This window comes from Scleropages formosus, chromosome 24, assembly GCF_900964775.1.
Source record: "Scleropages formosus chromosome 24, fSclFor1.1, whole genome shotgun sequence".
Taxonomy (NCBI): Eukaryota; Metazoa; Chordata; class Actinopteri; order Osteoglossiformes; family Osteoglossidae; genus Scleropages; species Scleropages formosus.
The window spans coordinates 16,721,889-16,728,533 of NC_041829.1; positions in this window are offsets into that span (position 1 = coordinate 16,721,889).

Here is a 6,645-nt window from a genome sequence, read left to right on the forward strand (position 1 = left end):
GGGTGTTATGTATTATTCCTCTGATGGGATGGTGTCCCATCCATTATGTACTGTTTTATTCTGTGTCCGTCCAAGGATTAGCTAACAGATCACCACCGCCCTATCAGAATAGGTCATAACTGGTGATGGAGGGCAGCAGCAGTACATTTCTCCAACTGGCTGCTTGTTAGTCTCTCTCATAAGAAAACCAAAACTGAATCTCTGTAGGTTTTCTGTTTTACCTCCAGAGGGGATGGGACTGAGTTGTTTGGAGGCTACATCAATGCAGACATCTGTTGTGAAAGAGAGCTTTCTGTTCAATGTGCCTTTATTGGACAGAACACCACCACTGCAGCCTGCAAAAGAGGGTGCTGCTTACCCTCACCCAGGGTACCATTCAGGGACTCTTGTACCCATGTCCCCTAAAGCAGCCCAGGGTTTTATCTGTACCTGCCAGTAGCTGCATAGTGGGATTCAGCCCACACCATCCCCGCCCCTTCCTGGATTACCTGTACCGCATCCTCCTTCACCTCTGCCTAGCTTTTTGTTGCCCCCTCCCTATTATTTTGCTGCAACATGCCACCTTCACTGCCTTCATTATGTGTAATTGGGGGGGGTGTCGAGGGTGTCCACCTCCTCTGTCTTGTTGTCCTATCCCACCACTGTACCTTCCACAACCCTCAGGAAAAACCCCCCAGGCTGTTTGTGATAGCAGCTCTTCTCCCCCTTTGCCTTTGGGACTCTATGCACTGGGCATGGCACAGAATGAAGTCACTGAGCCCCCATGACCCATGAAGTCTTTGTTCTTGGACCAGGATACAGTTGCATGCAAGAAAGTCACGTGGCAGCTTTAATCTGAATGTGTGTTTTTCATTCTGAAAAAACATGGACAGATCAGCCTTAACAAAGGTACAGTGGGAGGACTTTGTCCGTTTTGAGTGACTACTGTAAATTGAGCAAGTAACCAAGCCGAAGTCATGAACAGATTGGAGAAAGCCGAAGCTCACAGCTGTTTGTGTGAGATACTAAGGGCTCTGTTGCCTCCCTGTTTTCTCTGTATGAGTCCTCTGGTGGAAATAGAACAACTTCAAAAGGCTTCTGTCTTTTTATATTGGAGCTGAACCAAAATTTTATCTGAATTTTAACAGCGGGAAAGATGCTTTCTTTTGTAATTCCTCTGGAGTGCTTGTAAAGCCTCTGTATCTCCCTCTCCATGGTGTCTGTACAGATGCCACTGGGCCTTCAGAGTGGGAGAAGACAGAGGAACCACCCCTGGATTTTGATGAGTTTGTTGAGCTGTTTCTAAAATCACAGTGAAGGAGGAGAGTAGCATCTGTCAGATACTATCACTGGATCCTGGACTAAGCAGGTAAGTTCTTTAGCTGACCAGACTTTAGCAATAACTCACAGCACACACAAGATGCTGCTGTTAGTTAGTTTCATTACAGTTAAAACTTTTTTTAGGAAGCACTTTAGTTCATGTCCTCGGGACATCATAGGACTTGAACAGGACCTTTAGGATTATTTAGTTTTTTTGTATGTTTTTTGTTAAACATCTAATAAATAGTAAATCTGCTAAATGAATATACATCAATGAAATCCACTAATTATTCATGCCAAAGTGCATATATTTTAGAAACCTTGTCATTTGCTTCTGTTATGGGAATCTCCTGTGCGTTGTTCTTTCCAAAAATGTGGAAATGAATCACACTTTAAATTATCCTCTAGGTGAGGATTGTATGTGCAGCTGATTCTGAAATCATTTGAGAACTCATCTGTGTGATTTGCAGACTTGTTGATCTTTCAGAGACCGTTACTTGCTAGTGTGACATGTACGGGTTGAAATGGCTGCTGTTAGCGTGGAGGAACTTTACAAAACCATAACTGGTGTGGAAGTGTGCCCAGCAATGGTTTGGACCAATCTCTTCTTCCTTCCACACTCTGCCAGGGTGTCCATGTGGTGCATTTCCTAAGGTGCCAGAAAGCTTCCCATCTGTTGCCCTCTGCGGAGAATTACATGTGGCAATGCCGGCAGCAGTTATGTGCTGTGAGGTCTGTTTGCTGCTTCTAATGAGTGAGAAGCTCAGAGCTGGAGACTTGCACATCATGAGCAGGAGTCGGTGATGCTTATTCCTCACTGTGCCATTGGCCATTTTTTTTTTGTACCTCTTTATGCATATATGGGAACTTTGTTGTGTTTCCCCAGTTCAAGTCATGCAAAATTATTACTTGTGATTCAAATTCACATGGATGCCAGAGGATTTATTGCATAGAAGATATACAGCTGTTAGTAATGGTAATAGAAGTAATTTAATAGTAACATCTATTGCTTAAATTTTATATGAAGTGTTTTTTTATTTATATATTCATGTGTATATGCAGTATACTGTACGTAGAAAAACACTGGTAACATACTAATCTTGAGTGGTCCAAGGTAGGAGAATAAATGTTTTTGATGGTTGTGTAGACCAGTTTGGTTATTACCAATTTATGCAGCTGGGTATTTTAACTTCAGAGTAGGTACCTTTCTCAAGGGTACAACAGCAGAGCCCTCCCTGGGATCTGAAACAGCAGCCAGATATTTTTTGGAGTCATCTGGATGGTTTTTTTCCCTCCTGCATTTTTTTCTCTTCAGCAGTCTGCTCCCATACAGTTGAGATTAATGTAATGATAGTAATTATCTCAGTAATTGTTGGATTAGACACTTACTGCCTCTGCAATCATTTAATAAGACAACATGGACCTATGATGCCTAGTCAATAGGAGCTGAGCTTGTATGGTTTTGACCGCAGGTTCTCCAGTATGTCAAAATGTAGCAGAGAACAATACATAATTTTTCCAAACTGGAGTTTACGGTTTGGGTTGCTATAGACACTGGGAAGGCTTATGAATTGCTCAGCACTGGGTTTCTAGTCTTCCTATGAATGCCGTTTGACTGATTGCAGTGGAGGACAATATTGTGGGTAGATGGTATCTCTGCATCTTGAGGCAGAGATGTGCCATAGTGCTGCCTTTCTGTGTAATGCCTGAAGTTTGTGTGCAGTCAGTCAAATTTCACGCAATCAATACTAGGTTAGGTATGCCGAGAATCAAACATGTAATATTTGCTGGTCGTTTTAAATAGACCATTGTCTTCACTTTTTCGAAATATGTTGTCTTTAGCCAGAGAAATGTATTTAAAAGTTATCCTCTATATACATTACCCCAAATTGCTCTGGTGAGCTGCAATTTCCTTGATCAAGGCCACTATAGTAGGAGGTGGGAGTCAAATCTCTCCAAGTCCAAAGCTGGCTGCTCTAACCACTATGACACCTGTTGTCCCATTGGGTTGTGTAGTGTTAGACAATGACCCTCCTCACATACTGTAGCTCCATATTCTTCACTGATCCTTTGAAATCCATCCGTTTTCAGTAGGTCTTTCAATCCATTAGGGCCCTAGACTTATAATTACTGCATAATTAAGATGGAAATTGTTTCAGGGTCTTTTTAGGAGTCTGTGGTTTGTGTTCGTCTGCTGTCATTAGACCACCAAAGCAATTATTCTGCCTTTTCTGCTGCTGGTTGTGCTTCTGAAAAGGAAAAACACATTTATTATGTATCCTGGCTTGGAAAACAAGAGCCTGTACCCTTTTATTAGACTGTCTGTACAAAAAAGTCAAGGCTGTTTGCTGCAGATTGCAACACTATCAGACTTAGCTTATGAAATCTGTATGCCTGAATGCATTACTTGATCATTTTTCTTCTGTTTAATGTCCCTTGTTTACCTGAAAATTAATGTTTAAAGGCTTTTTTACTCTATATCTGGCAGCAGTATACTGTAGGTTACTAGTATGTACTCCAGCGACAAGAACAGTGTACAGTTGTAGGAGCTGGCCCCAAACTGAAAAGATAGTAGGATTTAGTCTCCGCATCAAACCTGAGGTTGACATCCAGCCTGAAAAAAAACCTGCTTTGGAAAAATTTAGGGTAAACATTGGAGCACACATGAAGGCAACAGAGAAAAAGTGAGTTGCGAAAAACAAGCTGTAAAGATAGTTCAGTTGCACAGGCATACTTCAGAAATTTAGTTTTTAATTATGGGGAACGTGGCAGTGATTTAGTTTAATGAAAGCACTGTGCTGTGCCTTTTTTCCTCCAGATAAAAACAAAATATGCATGTTTCAGTGTTAAGTGCATATGCAGATGTACATTAACGCATTGGGAATGTTTGAGATCCCCAGACATTTTGCTCCCTTTCTGGCACACGTTGCTCTTGGCAAGTGCTCTCCGCATTATGAGTATACTGCTTTTATACCTCCCAAATAAGGAAAACATTGAAATAAATGGAAGATTACATGATATTAGAACCCTATCTTTCTCCTGATGTTTGTGGTTAAAACTTGGTGGTGTGTTTGCCGAACATGACCCCTTCTGAGGGGGTGTGGGTGTGAGGAGTGCTGTTACACCCCATCCCTCTCCCTGTCCCTCTAGTTCGATCAAATTCTGGTATCAGAATTGAGCCGGGGGACTGTGTTTAATCCTCGAAACTTGAGAGTGGGAAGGGGGAAGCAACAATTTGACTTCACTCTTAAGGAATTGTTCCCCCCCCCCATTTTTTTGGGATCTCTCCATGTTTTCCAGAAGTGTTACCTACCCCTACTGTGTTGGATGTAAATGCACCTATCTGAGAAGACCATATCAGTATGTCTGGTAGTATTTATGGTTTCTTGAAATCCTTAACTGCTGATGCCAGCTAATGGAGTGCTGTGTGTCACATTATTCTATATATTCTCTAATGTCTGATCAGTTCAAATGAGTTCGTAGCAGCGTACAAATAAGTTGGCATTGTAAATAGTATGGTAAATTGGTTGTGAAATTTAAATACATTTCTGGAGTTAACGAGAATGAGGTTTCTAGAGAAATGACACAAGCTTTCTGAAGTCAGGTGACGTTATGGACGGTTGTTTATTTCCATTACTACGTTGCTTCGTGGAGCATATAGAGTTTATTTATATGGCTTGGCTGTAATCGATAGGCCAGACTGGAATAAGGTGAGGCCTTTAGATCGTTTGTTTACGTTTTATGCAAGTTAGGCTCTTTTTCAGTTAGGTTGAGAAATGTTTCCAGACACAAGTGCCAGTCAAAGGTTTTTCACTTAGAAAAACTGACCATTGTCCAGAGCTTTGATGGAAATCTGGAAAGCAAAGTTCTGAGAATTGCTTTTTGTTCTCTGAGTTGGGGTAAAATAGAAATGGGAACTCTGGCCTCTGTGGTGAGGTGACCCAGGCTTCCCCCCTGGAAGCATATATTTTGGCCTGAATTTAAAAGCTCTGTCAGGCTAATTATTTAATCAGGGTGATGGTCTGGGGGTGATGCAGCTGGTTGCTGGTGGGGAAATGGACACTATTAATTTGTAATCATATGCAGCCCCCCCATTCCTCTTTAATTATCATTTTCCTGATTATTTAATTGCCACACAAAGGAGGGTCTGGGTGCTGTGGGACCTATAAAGGTCAAAACAAAGGAAATTACATCCTGCATGTTTCCCAACATTCTCTTCATGGTTAAACCGCAGAATGTATCCCATGTACAAAGTCTGGCTTGATCAGAAGACCACGCCTGAATCACCTTTCAGTCTAATGGGAATGGACAGTGGAGGTATTCTGTTCGGCTACACAGTGGTGGTTTGTTTAATTGACTCAGGATACTGGGGTATACAGTTACACTTTCCGTGTGTGTGGCCAGTGGTCATGCTGCAGTTGTCATCTGTGACACCTGGCAAAAATGAGTGATCTTTTTCCCTGTGAAAGTCCTGACAGGAGTTTTTCCATCATGTCCCATGGGTCTATCTGATCACAGCGATCACCAGTCGTGTGCCTGAGATTTCCATGTTGCTAGATCCCTCTTGACGGTTACTTGTGGGTCTTGTTGTCATGCAATGGATAATGGAACGTTTGTCCTTTCCTACGCCTCAGAATTGCTGTATCAGTATTCAAGCAGGGTTTGAAAACTTTTGGAGCGGCTTCTCTCTTGACCTTCCAACAGCTACATAAATTTTTGTCATATCATCTGTCACAATCACCTTTCCATCTCCTTTAAAATACAGACACAATACAGGCAGTTACTTGTGTAATGTTTCAAAAAGCTGGAATTAGACAAGCTGACTGTTTCAGTAATCATGCCCAGCTTCCATATGGACATGAAAGAAATTCAGCATAGTGAGTTTTCAGCCCTCAGCACCTGCATATGACTTTCCTTGTGTATGAAATAATGTTTAATTTACCTATATTAGCAGGTAATACTTTAATACTTTGTTTTCTAGATGCCCTAAAATGTCCTAGTTTTACCCCTTTGTAAGACCAGATCCTTCATTAGCACAGTTCCATTTAAGTACCTAAATGTACAATGGCATGGCCCCCTGGGACTTGATCCAATAGACTGGCTTACACATCAAGGTGTTTAACCACCATGTTGCCTGCTTTCCTGATGGCAGCCAAGAGCCCCAGCTTTCCCTGATCATTCACACTTAAAATTACATAATGGGTAACAGAGCATTGTTCTGCTGTGCTCCTGCTGAAGCTCAGGGGCATGGGCTTCTGGGTTAGTGTCATGAACTGATAATAAAAGATGTCTGCGGTGATTTCAGTTACTTAGCTTTAAGTCAGGGACAAGTTTTCAACAGTATTT